The following is a 22,183-nucleotide window of genomic DNA, read 5'->3' as shown; positions in this document are numbered from 1 at the left end:
AATTGTTAAAAATCGGGACTGTCTCGCCAGAAGTGGGACGTCTGGTCACCTTATTCCAGTTGGCTAGAAAGCGGCCAGGTAGTCTATCTTGTCTCTTGTTCTTTTTCTGTTTGTCATTGTTTTTCTTGACCCAGTCCTTAAACTGGTGTTTGGTGCCCATTCGCCCATTCTCTACTTCAGCCCTGCCACTGTAGCGTGGGCTCCACAGAAAGGGTGACAAAACCGCGGGGCTTCAAAAGTTTCAAGGAAAACTGGGATTAAAAGATCATAGAGTTTTCCCTCAAACTTTTTGGAGGCCCCTCATACAGCATCTATTGTCTACGCCTGGGTTCTTTTGAGAATGAAATACTTCCCTTTTCTCTTCCTCCTGTTTCCTCTTCCTCCTCCTCGTTCTTCATCTTTCCCTTGATTCTTTGCTATTGCTGTTGCTGCTGTTGTTCGGTGCCGCTTGGTACAGGTCAATTCGTAGCAACCCCAGGTGACAGAGTATGATACAGAGTTCCCGAGTCTGTGCGCTTTATGGGAGCCCAGCAGCCGGCCACATCTTTCTCCCGACAGGTGGCTGGTGGGGTCCGAGCCACCACTGCTGGGTTAGCAGCCAAACACGTAACCATTGTGCCGCCAGAGTTCAGAGCTGGGAATGCTCTGTTTTATGTTAGGTAGCCTTGTGCTTTAGTAGTGATGGCCCTAGGGCTCTCCTGCCTAGACGTAGGTTGATGGTGACAAAAAGAAGCAACAAAATACTTTGCCACAATCTTCAAGGTCGATCTATCATGACAATGGTAGAAGAGACAAATCCCTCCCCGAGCTTTTAGAAGCACTAGAATATAACAACGTTGTGCTGACCCGCCGGTATCTAGATGAATTAGCAGGAAAGGGGGAGAGAAGGAGTCTGAGAGCTGCATTTATTAATTTTTCAGATTCATTTCCATATTTCTGATCTTAGACTTACTTACTGTTGAAATAAAGGGAGTAACTGCCCTTTCCGTTGGGAGTCTTTTCTAACTTGCCAGCCCCTTTCCCTGGGGAGTGTGCAGGGAGATTTATGGTTTTGATGGCTTGGATCTTATATTCCGTCGGGGTTCAGATTCCAGGTGGCAGTTGTCATAGAAAAAATGACCTCGTTTATGTCTTGTGTCCACAGCTGATAACCTGTGTGAATTTGAACAGCTTCCTGTGTCTCCGGTGTCCTGATTAAAATTGGACAACAGCATTTGCCCTTCTCTATGGTTAGGGAGCAACAAGGTCACTTATATAATGGGATTTCCGACGGCGAACGTGTCACGAAGCTCACAGACATGATTTTCCTTTGAAACAGGAAGGCTTTTCAGGGCTCCACTTTGAGGGAGTCTGCATCATAAAAGAACTGTCTGGATCGACAGTCTCAGGAATTAAGGTCTCCATGATTCACCGTGGTGTGGGGGCGCAGCAGACCCTGCTGCCTTCTAGAGCCGGTCCCCGCTCCGGGCGTTCCTTCTTGCCTTTACATCCGGCTTCTGGGGCAAGTCTGTTTCTTTTCATCCTCCTCTTTCAAAATCAACATTGGCATCCACCTTGGCTGGAGATCATCTGAAACTCCAGTCCAGCCAAGCCAGCCAGTTGCACTTCTTTAAAAGGGAAAAAATAATAATAATGATTTTTATTTTAAACCTGTAACTAAGGCACAGCGTGGTTACAGACTGTCTGGCTCTTGAAGGTTTAGATCACTGAAGTTGGCATGTACATTTCTGATACTCCTGTATCAGATCACCTATGCGAACATGCTTTGTCACCGCTGTCACTGGGACATCTTTCGCTGGCTCTGTTAAAGCTTTCAAATGCTCTAGGAACCTAAGAAAATTAGCACACAATCTTGCTTGATCCCAGCACATGTGCAGCATGGGACCAAGGTGGTCATAGTGTCTAAATGATTATTTAAGAAAATCAAAACAGAATTTTAGAATAGGTTTAGGTTTATAGGAGAGTTACGAGAATAGTCGAGTCTCGCTATATCCCATACCTCACTTCGTCTACTTACTGACATTATTCTGGATAGTTGTCACAACTAGTGGCCCCATATCGATCCATTATTATTAACAAAAATCTATGTACAAGTTTCGTTGGTCTTTACATAATTCCCTTTATTCATTTTTTGAAGATTTTTTTGATAACCAAATGTTTGACATGGGAAATAGTGATTTTAATCTATTAATCGAGAAGTGAAATGAACATCCTTGAGCTCGTTGTAATCTCTCCAAACTACTAATAGCACTAATTTTGACCCTTTGATTTGGTTATCTAACCATCAAAGAGACTCTCAAGAGCCACCTTTCATAAAAAGGACTGCTTGACTCAACTCTTTTGAGTAGGGACACATCAAAGTCAAGGGAGAGAGTCAGACCTCAAGGCAGGGAGTGGAAACGGTTACTAGGCTGGGCCATCTGCTTTGGTCTTTCCTGTTCCGCATGCGGCTATACTGTTTACATAAAAGTATCTCTCCAGAGGTTCCAAAAGGATGGATTTATTGAACCAGATGTGAGTTAACGTTTCTACAGGTGTGATTCTGCAGCTGAAAGAACATGTTGTACCAGGGATGGAGTTCCTTATTATGTAATCAATATAAATTACCACTGAACTTTTACAGAGGTTGATAAAGCAAACATTTGTCATTTGGATTGGTCTTCTGGTCTATAAAGAGAGCCTACTTCACTTGGTGCACAACACGAAAAAATGTACCATGTAGTATTTAGAAAAAACTTGGTAGCAAATACCATGACAGTCATCAGACAAGATTGTTCCAACTTGAGTACTGAGGGGATTGCTGCTGATTAAATGGACATGGTGTTTATGTGTTTTCCTTCATCAAGAAAGACAAGGAACAGTTCATAAATATGTATCAAGTCTCCAAGAGTCTGATGGGAAAGGGCCAGAAGATGAAAATGATTAGAGGACTGAGGGCTAGGGGGATGGAGAAAGAAACAAAACATAACAGAACTCAAGAGAAAAGATGAAAAAGAGTGGAATTAGTCAACCTAAAGAGAAAAACTATCTTGTTTAGATGGTACAAGACAGGGCTATAAAGATTGATTAATTTGGTAAATTCCAGAGCATCTTGATAAGGGAATGTAAAAATTCTAGGAGCAATGTTTCTGTCTAGTTAACTTTGCCTCAATAAAGCACAGAATCCAAATACTTTGGGGTTTTTTTAAACTGTGTATTTTTAGGCTAAATTATATAATTAAACAAAAATGAATATTTAGTCTTTACGACACTTCCTATTTGCATAAAGCTTTTACAATTTAATTCAACTGCTCAGATATTTCATATTCTTTTTAAGTGTTGAATTTTCTGATTATATTCATTTTCAAGAAAAATTGTGTAAATATGAACCACAATGATAGTAATCTGTCCATTTCTACTTGTAAGATTTGTCATGCTTTTTACATGATTCAAAAGCATATTTCTTATAGTAGTAAAGCCTTCTGATGGCATATTCCATTCACATTATTAAGTAATTGACCTTAAGTTCTATTTTGTCTGCTTTTAATATTACAACATCTTTCTTTCCTTCACTACTTATTACATAACATTCAAGCCTTTTGTTTTTAAATATTTCTTTATAATTTCTAAGTGGACCCCACACAAATAGCATAAAGTAGATTGCTAAATCCAATTAAAGAGGTTTATATCACTTAATGTGTGAAATAAATCCGCTATACTTATTTTGAATAATAGCATGCAGGTGTCCAGAAGTCTGAAAACCTAGGGTAAGATTCATTTTAAATTTGTTAGTTACCTTTTCAAATAATTTGCTGAATAGGTTGTTCTGCAAGGTCCAGGTGACATTAACAGCGACCCCCAACCCAAAACCAAACTCGCTGTCCTCAAGTCATGCCAACTCCTGGTGCCCCGAGCGCCACAGGGGGAACTGCCCCGCACAGTCTGAGACTGCAACTCCTTGTCGGAGTAGAACCCGTCTTTCTCCCTCGAGAAACTGGTGGTTTCAAACCCCGTCCTTGCGGTCAGCCGCCCCATGTGTAGCCACTACTGCACCAGGGCTCCATTTCACGTAACGCCATCTCTCAAGCTGAAGCTATACGTAGCTGCAATGTAATAATTGAAACGATATATAATCAATATAACATCTTTCTATTATATATTTATCTCTCTATATTTTACCTACATTATTAATATATTTCTATATAAATAATATAAATATATTATCTATCTATTTATTTTATATTATCTATCTATAATAATACATTATATATCATAACATATAATGATATATAATGTATTACATTATATATAATAATATAGATGATATATTATCTATATATTTATTTATCTGTTCCCCTTTTACATGTACAATTTTGCACATAATTTCTTTTAAAAATTTACAGGGATCTATTTCAAAGCGTATGCTTTATATTTTTCCTCTAAACTCTTCCTTTTCATCCTGCAAATTTTTGTTATTTAACCATATATTTCTGACATGTTTTTATACCCTGAAAAATGAGTTATGCATTGTCTCTTTTTAAAAGAGCCAACAGTTACAATAGTCTCCAACAAGTTATATTTACCTATTTAGTCAATGTAGCTCCTAGCATCCTATCTCTTCTTTCTGGGGTTTATTTCCTTATTTGCTGAATGTATCCTTAGTATTTCCTACCAGGAGTGCCACTGGGTAGTACCTTGTTTGAGACTTTGTTTTAAATAGGTTTCTGTCTTTTCTTGAGCTCTCACCCTTAGAGGTTAGATTACCTGGGTACATAAAAATTTGGCTCCCCACATTCAAGATATTACCCCATTGCCTCCTAGCTTTTATTGTTATTTAAGAAAAGTTTGTACCAGTCTGACTGCCCTCTCACTTTGCCAGTACAACTTGTCTTTTATCCCTGGTGTTTTTGTAATTGAAATAAAATGTATGCTAAAGGAAACACCAATTTTCAGTGTTCAACAGATGAGTATTGAAAGATATGTTGTTGCTATTAGGTACCACAGAGTCCATTCAGACTCATTGACCCAGAGGACAGAGAAGAATTGCCCCATAGTGTTTCTTAGGCTGTCATCAGAAGAGGCTCTGAAACTTGCTCTTGAACCTGAACTGAGAAAGTGACGGGAAGAAATGGTGAAGTAAAAGAACTGTGCAGAAGATTGTGAAGGGCCGCTCCCGAAGAAAACAGAATTGGTGCTTTTGAATTATGGTGTTGACAAAGGACACTGAAAGTACCATGAACTGCCTAGAGAATGACAAGTTAGTCTTGGAAGAAGTACAGCAAACATCCGCATTAGACTTGAGGATGGAGAGATTTTGTCTTGTGTACTTTGTACATGTTATCAGGAGGACCCAGTACCTAGAGAAGAACACCATGTTTGATAAAGTGAAAACAGGGAGACCCGCAACCAGATGGATTGACACAGTGGCTGCCATGATGCATTCAAGGAGAACCATGATTGATTGTGAGGATGGTGCAGGATGAGGCAGCATTTCACTCCATTATACACAGGGTTGCTATGAAGGGGAACCACGCAAAGCCCCCTAACAACAACAACAACAACAACAACAATAACAATCTTTATGGAAGCAAATGGGCAGGCCTTACTCCTTGATATATTTTGCTCCACAAGAGCTGCTTCATGAGTTTGAACCCCTGACCTTTTGGTTAGCAGCTGAGAACTTAACCACTGTGCCACCAGGCCTTCCATTGAAATATATAACAAACCCAAATTAAAAAAATACATTTGCATCCCTTCCTTTGTACCTCTTTCCCATCCATCATCATTTCCTGTTCTCCCTGGGACATTATGTTTCAGATAACATCATGCTTCTATGATTCATCTAGCCTTAACATAGATGAGCTTCCATTTCCTGGTGCCATTTTACAGGCGAGGAATGCTCTCATGACTTTTATTGATATTTTTCATCTTAAAGTGGGGGAGGGAGTAAGAAGAATATAAAGTCTTTTTGCCTGTAAAATGGCACCAGGAGAAATAATAATATTTTTAAAAATCTATAAAATTCATGGAGTTTTTTTCAACCACGCTGATCGACATAGTCATCTAGGGCTGCTGTAACAGAAATGGCACACGTTGATGGCTTTTCACCAAGAGGAATTTATCCACCGCGACGTCAGAGGGGAGGAGTCCAGATTCAGAGTCCCAGCTCTAGGGGAAAGCTTTCTCTGTGTGTCTGTCGCCTGGGTCTATGAGATTTCCAGCACAGGGTCCCCAGCTCTTCTTTCTTGGTGGTAGTAGGTCTCTCTGGCTCTGTTTGCTTCTCTCTCCTTTTATCTCGTGTAACATAAAAGGTGTTGTAGACCACACCCCAGGGAAATGCCCCTTACACCAGATCAGCTCTGTGACAGGATTAAGGGATATACACCCCACCCTTAATCCTTTTACATCAGAACTCATCATGGGGCAGTAATTACAAAAATGCTTCTGTTTATCATTCCATAACTGCCACAGCAGGGAATTGTGGCCCAGCTAAGCTGACACACACTGGGGGGTGACAAAATCCAATCCACGACACTACTCTATGAGGGTAAGTAAAAAAGTCTGGCCACTACAGTTCCAGGTCACACATGGACAGGCTTACCCCGGGTAAATGCTACTCTGTTTCCCCGAAAATAAGACAGTGTCTTATATTAATTTTGCTCCCAAAGATGCGCTAGGTCTTATTTTCAGGGGATATCTCATTTTTCCAAGAAGAAGAAAACGGTACACACTTATTGTTTATTGTTTTATTAAAAGAGACCTCGCACTTCCTGTCTGCTCTGGCTGGGCTGCGGCCAACAGTGAGCTGCGCGGTGGCAGTGCCTCCGCTATGGTCCAGAGTCCAGAGTTACGGTAGCTTTGGGGCGGGGCCTTATTTTTGGGGAGTTCTTATTTTCAGGGGATGCCTTAGATTTCAGCGAGAGGCAAAACTGTAGGTAGGTCTTATTTTCGGGGGATGTCTTACTTTCGGGGAAACACGGTAGAACATTGTCTCTGCAATCAGTGGATGGCTGCAAACAAATTCTCTCAGCAGTACATTCATTGTAGTCATACTAAGATACCTGCATTTAAACACAACAACAAAACCAAAGTCCATCCATAGCACTGGTCCTAGGGGATCTACTGGGCCAGGTAAATTCAGGGCAAGCAGTTCTGCTCAAAGAGGTTACAATGGCAACTGTTTGGAGGGGAGTCCCAAAGGATTGGTCTTGATCGATTTTCTCAAGGGACATAGGATCAATTATGCGGACGTTTTAGGAAAATTGAAAACGGCGTTGGCAAGGCTAGGAAAGCGATGCTAAGGAATTGCTTCCCATCATCACAAGGGGTCTGCTCTGTCTTTGAGAGGAGCAAAAGGCTATCCTATGAGAAGTTGGTTGGGAAACTCTACCCCCTGTGCCCTACAGCTTGCATCTTGCCCCTCCAGACTTCTTTTTATTCCCTGAACTCAAGGGACATTGAAAAGGAACAGGATTCACATCCCCGATGGATGCCCAAACTCTGGTTTTGACATAGTGTAAATGGAGCACAGGATTCTTCCGGGCTTGGGGGGGTGGGGCTGCGAGGTTGGGGATGGAGTTAGAGAGTTGAAAAAACGCCACCGTCCCAAGTGTATAGACCTAGATAGAGAATGGCTTCACACTTTGTTTTTTTGTTCCTGAAATGTTCCTGGGATTTTGCAGTGCCCTCCCACCCCCGCCCCCACTTTTTTTTTTAACTTACTCTTGCGTAAGTGTTTTTCTGCTGATTTTCTGTCTTCCAGGGAGATATCACTTTATCTAGAACAAAATGTACGCTTAACAGGGCACAGCCACCTCTCTTTTGACCGTCAGTTTTAGTCATGTCTCTCTCTTTCTCTCTCTCTCTCTTTTTAATTTCCCAGCATGAAAAGAGGCTTAGGGTAGTCACGTTGAAACACAAAGAAAATAAGATTAAAATTCCCTCAATTCACCTTGGAGCCCCTGGAAGAGCAGTGTCCCAATGACTTACTCACAATTTCAAAAGTCCGTGAGGCAACGTTGCTTTGTATTGCAGAGGTGATGAGAACATACTTTCATTGCTAGAAAGAATTAAGCTGTACCGACAGAAATGGTGCATGGGAGCCAAATTCCACAAGAACACCCTTGAGTTTAAGGTTCTCTTTCCATCTTTTGACAATATTTAGAAACACGAAGACTATAAACTTTTAAAAGGAATCTTGGATGGCTTACAGAACTAGTAAGGTCACCCAAACACTTAGTCGATATTGAATTTTCATGAAAGTATTTAAATTGATTAATATTACTCTCAGAGCTATCATAAACGTAAGGCTCATAAATGCTTCCCCAACGTGAACATATTATGACCAGTTGCCAATTGCCGTCTAATCAACTCACTTGGCCTAATCCTGCATTTTCAGCAAATAGACCTCAATCCTACACATATGCAATAAATCAAATGGTTGCAGATAGCTAACCCTCTAAAAGTTGCCTGCAAGCCGTCTTACTTAGTGCTTTCTGCATTTTCTGTTCCTGACACCTTGGGGTTTTCAGAACGTGCTTGGTGGGGGATCTGTTCACCCTCTCCACCCACTTGGTTGGAACTACACCATCGTTTCTTTACAAGAAGACATGCTACCGAACGTCTGCTAGTCAGGGATGTGCACATACTACTTTTCTTTCTCATCCAAACACTCTGGGACTAGCGTGTGCCCTTCAACATGGCCCCGCAAGGGGAGAGACGCAGTCTGCAACCCTTGAGCCGGCCAACGAAGATAGAACCATTGTCTTCGTCAGTCGTGTCCCCACTGTGGTGGCCAAGACCTTTCCCTTTCCTGCGTTCACCACAAGTGTGTGCTTCTTTTGGAAAGGGCCGCGGGTTCTGGAGACCCCAAGCCTCCCTACCGGTGAGGTCTGCTTGGCTGGAGTTCTGCTTGCAGGCTCTGCATGTTCAGCATGAGGGCAAGCCTTGTCTCCCCATCCCCTTTCCACAGGTGTGTGTCAACCTGCCTCCAGGAAACTCCTGGGCCAATAATGACCAACCACCCAGGTGGCATACAGATTTTCCCAAACACCTGGCTATCAACAGGTGCTGTCAGCAAAGGTACATTCCCTTGGTCTAGGAGATGATTCCATGCCCTACTGATAGAAAGCCACCTATAATCCACAGGTGAACTTCTGCACCATCACAGCCTTAGCGCCTCAGTCACAGTGAAGGGTTTTCTCTTCCTAGGTCCCTGCACGACTTATGCCTCGACATTCTTTCTCACCAATAAGGGGGCACTACTTTCTTCCCTGTGTACCACCAGGGGACTTAAACCAGTTCTCCATGATCTTTGTGCACCCTTCCCTCCGTGTTGAGCACAATATCAAGCTCATCGTAAGGGCTCAGTCAGTGCTGAGTAAACTTGGTTCACGGAGGTGTAGAAAGACATCATCCCTGGCTTTGTAGTGAAACTCAACTAGGGAGGAGGGCCACGGAGCGTAAGCTGAATTGGTTGCGTGGGTTTTTAGTGTGCTCCAAAGAGCTCTTCGGGGCACCCTGGGAATAGACACGCCCTCTACCTCCAGCCTGATTGAGGACCTTCAAGGAATTCTCTGGGCTCAAAATGTCAGGTGTCACAAAGCATCCACCCGTGCCTCTTCATTCTACTGGAAACCTTGCCAAGCTGTCCACTCGTGTGTTCCCTTCACAGTTGCAGTTCAGTTGACGGATACTTCGGGCATGATGGAAACACTCAGATAGCGGATCTCCAATTACATTGAAGCAAAACTATTTACAAGGGGGCTAGTAAAAAGATCTACTTCTCAGATGAGCTATTTTTAATGTTTCCTAAACAAATTGCTGTAGACGAGCCAAGTTTCTCCCTCCGCTTGTCAGTGCAGGGAGCCCATTTGGACAGGCCCTACCCCAGAGCAGGTCCTCTCAGCCCACCGACTTCAGATGGGTGTGTTTTTATTTGAAAGGGTCAAAACATTTAGAGTCTGCCATCCAAACTATGTACTTTATTAATTTTTTTCCCCTTCCTGGCGTCAAAGCCCCTAAAGCATAAATCCTTTTTAAATGAAGAGAGCCATGCCAAAGGAATGAAACATTGTTGGTCTCCATCCAAAACCAAGAGATAGCTCTGGAGCAGGAAGTGGATGATTTAAATATGCACTCGGCAACTTGGCAAGATATTTATGTTTAAGGGACTTAAGGTTAAAAGGTTTTTATCTGGCCTGGGAACAGTCCCTCTTCCCCTAGGGTTCAGAGCTTTGGAGGGAAAAAAACTTGTAAGCACTTATCAAATCTTTGCAATTAGCCTTTTTTTTCCTTCTTTTTCTGCAGCCAGACTGACTGAGAATGTCACAGGGCAAAGTTCCTGGTACGTGGCCCGCTACCATTACTCCCTGGCTGCTGATGGTTATCTCGTTAGCAATCGAGCTTGGCGAGGCTTTGAAAAGTTGTTCTTTTCGATCAGGAAGGAGCAAGAATGCAGGTCTCTGGGTCGTTGGGGCCTGTAACGAATTCTCCCAGGGCTGGAGCTGCACAGAATGACTACCTAAGCAGAACCCCAAATCAAGGTTCAGTTGATTGTATATGTGCCATTCCCTGGGTCTACCCCAGGGCTTCAACCCCCCGAAGACGTGCCCTCACCCCCCGATAAGTTAGGCACCTCACTTCTCACAACAGCGTCCTATGGACACCATTATCAGTCCCCTCTTTCTCCGTTGCTTCCTCTTCTCTTCCCGTGCGTTCATTCTTTTGACCTTCTTTTCCATCTCTCGCTCTCTCTCTCTTTCCCATTCTTTCTGGTGGAGCCTTGTAGCCATTTGTTAACCCTGGTGAATCAGGAAGCCGTTGGAAAGTTGTGATCCAGCGAGTGATCTATGTAGGCTTGGTGGCTATTGTGTGGAAACAGATGGGGAATTGGAGGAGTCCCTGCAAATGGAAGAGAATGATGACTTGAAGCAGAGGATACTGGGGGAGAGAGTGGGCCGCCATCATCTTTTAGGTTATATTTTGAAGACAGAGTGTGTTAGTCTAGGGAGACTAGAGAAATAAACCCGTGGACATTCATATGTGTATAAGAAAGCTTTATATACAAGAGCAACTGAATATTGAGAAAACATCCCAGACAACTCCAGATCAAGTCCATACATCCAATATTAGCCCCTATGTCCAATATCACTCTTCAGACTCATGAAACATATACAATGATATCAAATGCAGGAAGATCACAGGCCAGTGGGTGGGAAGTCTTGCGGATCCAGTGGCGGTGTAAACATCTCAGTGCTGGCAGGGGTCTCTATGTGGTTCCTCCAGCTCACGGCACAAGGGTAGCTCCGTGTGTCTTGTCAGTTGCAATGTCTCCCAGAGAGTGAGTCTGCATCCTGCCTCCGGTGAGCTATTTATCTCCTTAGCATCTCCAAATGAGGTCATCAAGCAGGGACCTGACTGACAGGCCAAACTCCACCCCTCCACTCGTAAGTCTCAAATTGACAGCAGATTATGTTGTCAATATGGTTAATTTGACCACACAAAGCCTTCAACATTTGCTAATGAGCTGGATATTGAGAGGGGAAAGAAGCAGTGGTGTGCATATAAGGACTGATGAGAACTGATTCTTAAATTCTTAAGAATTTCTGGGATGGTTGTTCAGCATAGCAATATTACAGGGTTTGTTGTATAAACACATAGTTAAATCATTTCTACTAAAATAAAGTAAAAAAACCTCAAACTCCATCGCTTCTTAATTATTTCACAATGATCAATACTCTAGAAGTTATATATCTTTTGTACTTGTGTAGTGGACATACTACATAATGATTTACTGCCCAATGGAAGTATTTACAGAGGGGAGTGGCCATAATGTGATTCTGTTCATGCAACTCGCCTTTATTAGTCTGGGTACTTTAGAGAAACAAATTCACAATAAGAAAGGGTTTTATATAAAGGGTAAGTGCACATCAAGAAAACATCCCAACCCAGTGCTGCCCAAGCCCATAAGTCCAACATGAACCCATATGTCGGACACCAATCCACAAAGTCCTCCTCCATCTCACAAAACACACACTATGATGCCGACTGCAGGAGGAAAGCCGAATCAGTGAACATGTAGGCATGTCAGCACTGGCAAGGGTCTCCACATGGCTGCTCCCAGCACCCAGGGCTGCTTTGGGGTAGGTCCATGGCTTCTCCTTGGGGATGTCTTGCAGGAAGTCAGCCTTGCCAGCTAAAGCAGGGAACTGCTAAGGCAGCTGCACCCTGGTCTGATCATCACAAAGCAAGAGACCTGAGAACTAGAAAGGCGAGGCTCACTGAGCCATTTATCCCTCCGCCCTTCAATTAGCCCCACATGTGTTTATTGGCCAGGTTGGCACAATAAACTAACCACCTCAGCAATTTCCATGCAGACTCTCAGGATTCAGATGTAGGTCGATTGAAAGATGTGATGGGAGCCTGTGAACTTCTCATCGCAGTGCCTCCATTTCTCAGTGACCCAGGAAAGAAGTCCACTAGTTGACAGTGAGCAAGGAAGGAGGCGGTTTGGAAAGCTTTCAGAGAGGAGAGGATGTTTGGACTCGATACAGTAGAGTTGCCAGGCAGCCCTAAAGACCCACTCGACATTAGTGGTAATGAATTTTAACTCAAACCAGTCAGCACAACTGTATGCTTTTCTCCAGCTGGGGTCAGCTGCCTGCCTTCTACAAGCAAAGTAGCACTGATGGTGATGAATCATGAAATGTCAGCTCGGAGGTCCAGATGGGTGGCTGAGGTATGTTGCAGGACAAGATCAGTGGAGGACAGGAACGCCAAGTGCTAAGGACAAGGTATGCGGAGAATGAAAATACTGAAAAATATGGCAGGAACAGTATTGGGAAGAGTTTTGAGCAGGAGCTAAAATCTACGTAGGAATCAGAAAATGTCTAGGACATGCAGAAGTTAGTGGGTGGTATTTTTAGGGGTAAAAACGTCTACCATGAGCAACAAGGACAGCTCCTCCCACCTCCAAGGGCCTGAATGCTGAAGGAACTATCCATTGCGAGGGGAAGTAGGGCTTCCACTGGAGCGTGAAGTTGGAAAGAACATTCCCAGAGGAGTTGGAGGCTGGAGGGGCTTGGCTGATGACTGATGCTCAGTTCCCAAAGAATTGAAAGTGGAGTGATATGGGGTCATGGCAGAAGATGCACAGAGTCAATTGGCAATGAGTGTTGGGGTAAGGCAAGGTGATCTGGCTGTCTCTGGAGGCTTGTAGAACATAGGCCATGATACAGTGAGCCCTGGTGGTCCCTGGGGCCTACCATCCTGGTGAGATGGATTGTTGTAGAGTAGGAGCTAAGGGGCCAGCTGGGGGAAGGAAGTATTTCCTCCCAGGAAGACTCAGACTTCCTGGGTTCCATTTTAACTCCTACAGAGAGCTGGGTGGAGACTTTAGGGAGGAGCTTCCCTAGGAGCGTACAAAGCTGTAGGGACCACTTTGCTCCTGCAAAAAAAAAAAAATCACTCTTTTCAGCACTTCCCTCACCATGTTTTCAGAACCTAGTTGCTTGTCAGGCTTCTACGCAACCTGAACTTTATCTTGAGTCTTGTGACTTAGCAGTTCTCTAGAATATGATTCGAATTAAATGCATGTTTATTGAATGATAAATGAAGGTTTCAGTAAATAGACTTTTTTTTTTTTTTAAAGCATAGGAAAACCCAAACAAGCAAAGTGAGAAGAAGTTCTTGTTCCCACCCTGGCTCCCTTTTGACTCTTGGACTCACTTGAGTCTCACCTGCAGTCTAAGTCTGGCCTCTGACCTTCTTTCTTTATGACTGGACCTTACCATCATCCTGTAACTGGATACAACCCACCCTAATAGACGCCTCCAGCTATACAGCATCAACTGCCCTGAGCCCAGCCTACCTCTTGCTCACTAAACTCTGAGAGGCCATCTCGATGGAACCCACGCTTGTCCTCCTTCCCTGATGTGCCTGGGACTGACTGCTGGTGAGCTAGCTGATACTTAGGGAACCTTTGCCAGAGCTGTGGAGTCCGTTCTGACTCATGGTGTGACCCCATGCATACCAGAGCAGAGCTGTGCTCCATCCGGTTTTTAATGACTGCCCATCAAAAGCTTCATCCCCTCCACCTGGAGCAGCCACTGTTCGTGTTGGCTGTGGTCCTGTACTATCCTTAGCTCCTGGCACTTCCTGGTCTATAAGAGAATAGCAATTCTAATTGGCTTCATCTGGAGAACTCTTGGAGAGAATGTGATGGATGAACTGGGGAATTTAATGTGACTGATGTTAAATAGAAGTTTACTTCAGAGTTTTACATTCTGCATCTAGAATTGTCTTTCTAAGATGATTATTATTTTCAATCAAGCATCTTTTTTGTCCTGATGTGGTGGGCTCTGATCGGATGACAGGGAAAGACAAAGTCAGAAACTTTGAAATTGTTAGAATCCAAGCAAAACTAAAGGATCACACAATACCATGGACTCGATTCAACGTTAGAAGTTAGAGTTCTGACCAAAGTCAGAGAGGGGAAAGTTAAATGGCAGCCAAAATGGCCCATTGAGCCTTCACGCAGGAGATAGGCTCTTGAAGGAAATGGGTTTTCAACCAGGCCCCGAAAATCAAGTTGGATTCGGAGAGAGAAGGCAATAAAATACTTAACATGGAAGTATTTGCACTCAAAGAAAACAGAACAGACATTATTGTGAGGCTGTATGTAGAATTTACTATCTTGGTGGCATGGAAGTGAAGATACAGGAATATTAAAGGAGAGGATGAATCCACAGCGGTGGGTTTGACGATGGGCATCTTGGAAATTCTAGTAATTGTACTTGCCTGATGTCTCAGCAATAGCTCTTTAAGATCATGTTCTTGCAGATGCCCTGCTCTCAGCGGATTTCAGTAGGGATGCCCAAGCAGAGTCCGTTCTCGGAGGTGCCTGGCCCCTCTGATGGCCCTTTGTTTTGTGGGTTCCCCACAGGCTTTGCCTAACTTTCCTAGGACTGCTCTGAACTCTAAGACACTTCAACCCAGTTGGCCTTGTTGCTGTCCTTCATAAAGGTTGCACCTGCATTGCACCCTGATGGTTCTCTCAGGCGTCCTCGACTCTTGTTCCATTTTCTTTCATAGGTCTCTTCCTCTTGCATGTCTAATACCACCTTGGCACCTGCTTCCTGGAGAACCTGAACTAACACATGTGTGGTGCTCTGGTCGCATAGGGGTTATGCGTGGGGCTGCTAACTGCAAGGTCAGCAGTTCAAAACCACCGGCCATTCTTCATGAGAAGGCCTCTTACCTTCTTTCTTTATGACTGGCCATTACCATCATCCTGTAACTGGATACAGGATAGAGTTTCTACTCCCATAAAGAGTTGAAGTCTCAGAAAATTGTAGAGGCAGTTTTATCCTTTCCTGAAGGGTCCCTCTGAGTCAGCATCAACTCGATGGCAGTGAATTTGCTTTGGTTTTAAGTGGTGGAAGATCCCAAAGGAACGCGATGAAGTAGGTTGTAAGGGACTTGAAATGTTCTTTGATGACTGGTAAGGCGGTTAGTGACCACCTGACACAAGGTGAAATCGATGATTTTGATAGTTAGCAGCATCAATCCATCGATAATGAATAGTCATTAAACAAAGTATAGATTCAAGAATGTCAACTCATAGGCAATTTGTTCATCTTTGTCCTTGCTTCTGATCACTCCATTCACCTCCCCTACCTAATCTCATTTTCTCTTTATCTTTCTGAGGTGGCTCTCCCATTTCTACCTCCAGGGCAGGAAACCCCATCATAGACTTCAGTCCCAAAGGGAAACATATGACCAACATGAGCCCCAACTCGTTTTAAAGTCCCAAGTTACTTTTCACCCTTGTAGCATTTGAGTACCTTCTGGTTCCTGGTTGTGTCTAGTGTGTATAAAAGCTTCCAGAGTCACGATGATTCATCAAGGTTTCAACAGCTCTCTTTATCACCCTGTTTTCCGCTTCTCAGGGGCCCCGGGCTTCAACCCAGCCCTCTGCACAGTTCCTGTCTTATTTTCCCTCTTCGATCCTACCACTCTATCCCCTTGGCAGCCTTTCCCTACTACCCAGCCAAGACAAACAAACACACACACACTGCCATCAAGTCATTGTCTGGCTCCTCGCGACCCTGCAAAGGGTTTCGGAGCCCTGAATCTTCACAGGAGCGATGAGAGCATGATAGAACTTCCTTGCACATAGCACAGCTTTCTCCCGAAGAGTGGATGATGGGTTTGGAGAATTCTGATCGCATCGTTGTTCATCATAACCTTCAACTATATAACCATTAACATTTCTCATAGCTATTTATTTGTAGTTGAAAGAGAGGGTTTCAAATGTAAGGAAGATCTTAGAAGGCTGGGAAAAAACACACAACCAAAGTGGGTTACTCTTGTAGAGTTTTGTGGTCATTGGAAACAAACACCAACATGTACCTGATACAGAAGGGAAACAATAACAGGGTCACCTGGAAAGGCCCCAACCGTCTGGGGTCAGACTCTCGGTTTCCTAGTCTCTCTTGTTCTTTCCTCACTGTCCACTCGGCCGTGCAGAGCCCAGCTCTGCAAACAGTACCTAATATACGTACCACCGGTCTCCAGGGGTCAATGGAGTTGCAGACTTTAACAGCACCTGATACAACGTGTTGTTTTCAACCAGCACAGTCTTTCTGGCCTAAAAAAAAAAAAAAAAAGAGTCCCCTTGCTTCTGAGAACCACTTTAGCTCAGGAAACCATCAAATGTGTTCCACATCCAGGTGATCTCAACCGTCAGGGAACAAAGACCCCTCCTCCCCAGAGGAGATACTTTCCCAGGAGTCTCTCTTAATTTAGGCCTCTTATCCCGGAATCCCCCCATCATTCACCAGTTCTCCGGAGATGGACACACTCTGAAACAGGCCCATACTTCAGACCCCACCGAGAGGCCACAAGCAGTTGGGATATAGAGGATGCCATCAGTGGAAGGGTGAGAGGCCACATGCCATGAGGAGTCAGTTGAGGCTGAATATTTTCTTTCTTTCTCATTGATTACCCCCAGCCCTCTGAGTGAGGTAAGGGTCACACAGTGTCTCTCTTTGGCCCACAGCTGGCAGAAATACAGATGTTTGTCCAAAGTGGACCAATTCCTTAGGCTAACCAATGGCCTGTGACGTGGGTTGGTGAGAAGCTCTTGCTGCCCAAACATAGATAAGATGAGCCTAGTAGATTCTGTATCTGGAGAATGGGAGGACGAGAGGGTCAGTTGGCCACCCACGGTGGGCACTGGAGCTGAGAGGACGTGAAGTAGGATTGAGACTAATCGCCACCTTGGACCATATGTGAAAGGAATCAGCAAGCTCTGGGCAAGAGAAAAGGGAGACAATTCACAGGTGGCTGGTCACACGTAGATTGGGAGGACAGAGTCACCTGATCCTGGTTTTCTCATTCCCAGCCCCAGTTTACGTGAGGCCTGGATGCCATCATAGCCTGTCTCCACATTCTGTGGAATCTTTGTATCTTATAACACCCACCAGGCTCCTTGTTATATACTGTACCTTCATCGGAAGACAAAAAGAATTTAGCAGAATCTATGCTCAGGTGTCCAAACAAGGTTATCACTCCTGCCAGGATAGAGGCTCCTGATTTCTTTCCGGATCATTGCTTCTGTGCAGCCGGCCGGAAAGCCTTCGCGAGATCACATCCCTGTTGGGGCAGCGGTGGCAGATGTGACTCACAGAACATGCTTTTGTGGCCAATCTGTGCCGTTGTTTCTGTTTGCCTATTGATTCCTGATAGAAACACTAACGAATTAAGAAACCTGGGTATGAGTCTGGACCATGTTGTTGTTTGCCCTGGACTAAATGCCACTCCAAATTTTTATTATAATTTCTTTATCTCTACATAAGGAAGTTGGGCTGTGGGGTACCAGCCCCCACAATCAAATGGGTCCAAGGGGGGGGGTTGTGTGGTTGAGGGGTAAAATTAAAGAGCCATCAGACAAGATAAGACATGCAAGCGCTCGCCTCTGGGACCACCATGACTTCAGGAGCCAGGTCCTTGCAGAGAGAGAGAATATATTTCCAACCAAAGCTTATCTACCCTTAGTGGGTGTCCAAGTCCCCTAATTACAGATAACCACATATGTAACAAAGTGGGCTGTACCCTAATCCTAAACGTCCCTGAGGACATAGGAGAAACTTAACACCGGTGTGGGAGGCAGGTAAGGGAGAGTAGCTGTCTTCAGAGCCTCGAGAGCAGTAGCATATGCCTGTCCCTACAGTTAAAACTGCAGGCTAGATAGCAATCAGCCATGTGCTTGTAAGAGGTAACTGTAAGGTAGCACTAAGATGGGAAGACTTAGTGGGGAACAATATTAATGACGAGAATGTGATTGGGACTTACCTCCAACTCACAAGGGTGAAGGCCTCCCTCGGCCCCAGGACCCTAGCCTGCCAGGCTCCTTCATATGTGAGACTAGAGGATTCATCCATACACACTCTCTTCCTTCTATCTGCTTCCCTTCCAACCCTGAATCCACGAATCTAAAATTGTGCCTGCTGATTTCTTGGGCTTAGTCGACATCAGTGCCTGGTCCCTACCTTTCATTCCCTATTAGTCTGGTTCTGGCTTCCCATTTGTTTTCCCACTGTCAGGAGTGGGTCAGGCCAGATGGTAGGAGATGGGCCAGCTGTGAGGCTTCTGACCAGTTGTTGTCCATGAAGTAGGCATCCCCATTGGGCCCAGACAGGTGATAACCAAGGAATCCAACTGATCTCTCCCGACTACAATTCTTGCTGGTCACTGACACAGAAGAGAGATAGATCTTAGGGCAGTGAGACATGGCTGGAATTTAAGCGCTGCGTGCTGTCTGTCGGAGAAGCAGCTATTAGCTTGAGTCTGTGTAGGAGGAGAGAGCGAGAGCAAGAAGGAGAAGGGATCATGCACATGTCTCAGTAGCTGAACTCCAAGCAGTAGAAATCCTCCCTTTTCTTCTCGGTGCTACTGAGAAGTCCCTTGGCACTATTCTAGATAAGGAAATCTCTGTTTGGGATGTGGGAACTCATCATTCTTGTCTTATGAGTATTTACTAAACAGGGTTTTGCATTTACAGATCTAATGCACTATAATGATACTATTGACCTATATGAGGTCTCCTTGGAGGACATTTGGCGTTACCTTGGATTCAAGGTCACCAGCTGTGTTTCTAGAAGGAGCTGCTAAAACATCTTCACCAGTCCCAGCTGGGCTATCAAAATGACTCTCTTCCAATTGTTTAGCTTAAAGTGCTCAGCTGCTCAGTAGTTTGATGCCCCCCCCCACCATGAGAAAACGATGAGGCAGTCTGTGTCTGTAAATATCATAGCCTTGAAAACCTCTGTCTTGTAGAGTCGGTATGTGTTCGAACCACCGTGACATGAGGCGATGTGTCGAGATTGGGTTCACAATTGGCCATTAATGGGTTCAGTGGCATGATCCTCCCCATCTCCTATTGTTATTATAGTTCTGAGGATGTTTCCTGAGTCGGTGAAGTCCCAGGCCAGAGCTTCCCTCCAGTTTACAGGCATCCTCTGGAAGCTCTCCGGTTTAGGGTTTTGACTAGAATGAGTGTGTTAGTCTGGGTACTTTAGTAAGGTGACCAGATTTTAACATTGGTAAAGCGGGACACCATTGATAAAACTCATATCCTGGCAAAATATCCACATGGCAGCCGAAAACCGTATACCCTAGCTTGTTGTGCATTCTTTCCAAAAATCAGGACTTTTAAAAAATGCCGCTGGATGCAGGAAAATATTGTTCAAAAGCGGGACGTCTGGTCACCTTATTTTAGAGAAATTTAAGAACTGATTCTTAAGGGTAAGTGCACATCAAGAAAACATCCCAACCCAGTACTGCCCAAGCCCACAAGTTCAGCATTAGCCCATATGTCCAACCAATCCACAAAGTCCTCCTCCATCTCACAAAACACACACAATGTCGCTGACTGCAGGAGGAAGCCGAATCAGTGAACATGTAAGCATGTCAGCGCTGGCAGGGGTCTCCACATGGCTGCTCCAGCACCTAGGGCTACATCAGTGTAGGTCCATGTAGCTTCTCCTTGGGGATGTCTTGCAGGAAGTGAGCCTTGCAAGCCGAAGCAGGGAACTGGCTAAGGCAGCTGCACCCTGGTCTGACCATCAAAAAGCAAGAGACCAGAGAATTGGAAAGGTGAGGCTCACTGAGCCATTTATCCCTCTGCCCTTCAATTAACCCCACATGTGTTTAATGGCCAGGTTGGCACAAGAAACTAACTACCTCACTGAGCAAATCCAGTTCAGTGGAGCAACCCGGTATGTGTGAAGCAAATGCACAGAGATAATGATAAATTGAAACACTCCTTACCGTAATTCATAACTGCATGATATTAAATTTCCCAAAGAGCTTGTTGTCAAAAAAAGAAAAGAAAACTATCTTTAAGTGATATGCCATTAAAAAAATTCTCTAAAAAGATTCCTTTTAAAATTGTGATCATGTCAACCAGGGCCATTCGGTCGTGGACTCTCCTGTTCTCTTCTAGAGCGAGCCTCCAGCCTGAGTTCTGCTCTGAGCTGTGCGCAGCGTTTCTAAGTGAGCCTGGCCAGACACCCGAGCAGCCAGCTTTCAGCCTGAACATTTCACCTTTCTAGAAAAGTCCACGAGCTTGAATACACAAACACAGGCTAAAGAATTTAAAACAAAATTTGCACCAGATTTGGGTTCATCTCAGTGTCTGGTTATGTCATGTCATATCCATGAATGTGGACTTAACACTGGACTAGTTCGGTTTGAGAGACACGAACACCATGACCCACTCTTTCGCCGGAGTTCCCACGGTTGATCACTTTCCAGAAACATTCGTGAAGGTTTGGAAGTTCCTGCACTTTCCACGTGTTCATTTTCAAATACTAGAGAAGGTAGGAATTTGACAAATTCTATGTCGTTGACCATTTTAAAAGCTACCAAAACAGCAGGACGAGCGTATGACGCCATTTTTCGATGACGTCTCCAGAGCAGACCTTTCCTGAAGAGCCCCTTGCTGGTCCGTAAGTTGAAGCAATCGGTTGGACATTGGCATGCACAAAACCAATCCATGGGAAAGGTCTACACTCATTGTCCTGTTTGACTAGACTGGCCTCCTTATGCAGGGTGAGGACCCTGGAAGGAAGTGTGAGAACATTGACATGAAGACCTTGATCACACGTCAATGACGTCACCAGACCCTGGAACACACGGCCCAGGAGCTACACTCCCATTGGCAGTGCCTGGCTTCAGTGGGTGAGGCTTGACTGGATCAGAAGAAAGGACAGCGAACTTCTCTGCTGGGAACGATCCTCCCCCCACCCCTGCCCTGCCTTTATAATAGACCACCTAACTGCCTTCTGTGGTGGAAGAGTGGTGGTAGGAGTGGAGACTGGAGCCAGGTGTGTGGAGTTAGATGGTAGAGAATGTTGGTATCTTTGGCAGAGCAATGAGGTGCTGCTGACATTTGCTAGGGAATGAGGATGGTTTCAGTCTCATCTTTAGCTCCCTCTCTCATCTTCTCAGGCAGGTCCACACGGGTCATCAGTGCCTCTCTGGGAGGTGCCAGCGAGACAGGCTTGCTGGAAGGGCTCTGTAAGGCAGTACTCAAGGAAAGGTTTGCTGGAACAAGCAGTTAGTGTCTCAAGATAGACATGTATCTCCTTGAGATGGGTCGAAAGGACTTTTTCCCTCTCTTTGTGGACCACAAACATTTTTATTTCCTTTCCTTATTTGACCTTTTATTTTGAAATAATTAGAGATTCACAGGAAGTTACAAAAAGTCACGGCAGAGAGATCCTGAGGAGGCTTCACCCAATTTCCCCTGGTGGTACCATCTTACATAACAGGGGCCCTGGTAGTGCTCCGGTTGAACACTTGGCTGCAAACCAAAAGGTTAGTGGTTCAAGCCCACCCAGCGACAGAGAGAAAAAGAGCTGGCCATTTGCTTCCATGAAGCGTGCAGCCTAGAACACCGTGTGGCACAGTTCTACTCTGTCACAGGGGGCCGCTGAGTCAGAACTGACTCGGTGCCTCTCAATAGCAACACTACAGTACCCAGACCAGGAAACCATCATTAGTGCCAATACAGGCTTTATATAGACAAAAGGAACTTAAAAAAAAAAATCAAAACAGCCAGGCTTCCTCTCGAAACAATCCCTTTAACACCACCACCAGTACCCACGTGCAGTTGTTGATTCTGACGCATAGTGAC

This window comes from Echinops telfairi, unplaced genomic scaffold (genome assembly GCF_000313985.2).
Source record: "Echinops telfairi isolate 266 unplaced genomic scaffold, ASM31398v2 ScPeMD7_23;HRSCAF=83, whole genome shotgun sequence".
NCBI lineage: Eukaryota > Metazoa > Chordata > Mammalia > Afrosoricida > Tenrecidae > Echinops > Echinops telfairi.
Note: the sequence above shows the minus strand (reverse complement) of the source record.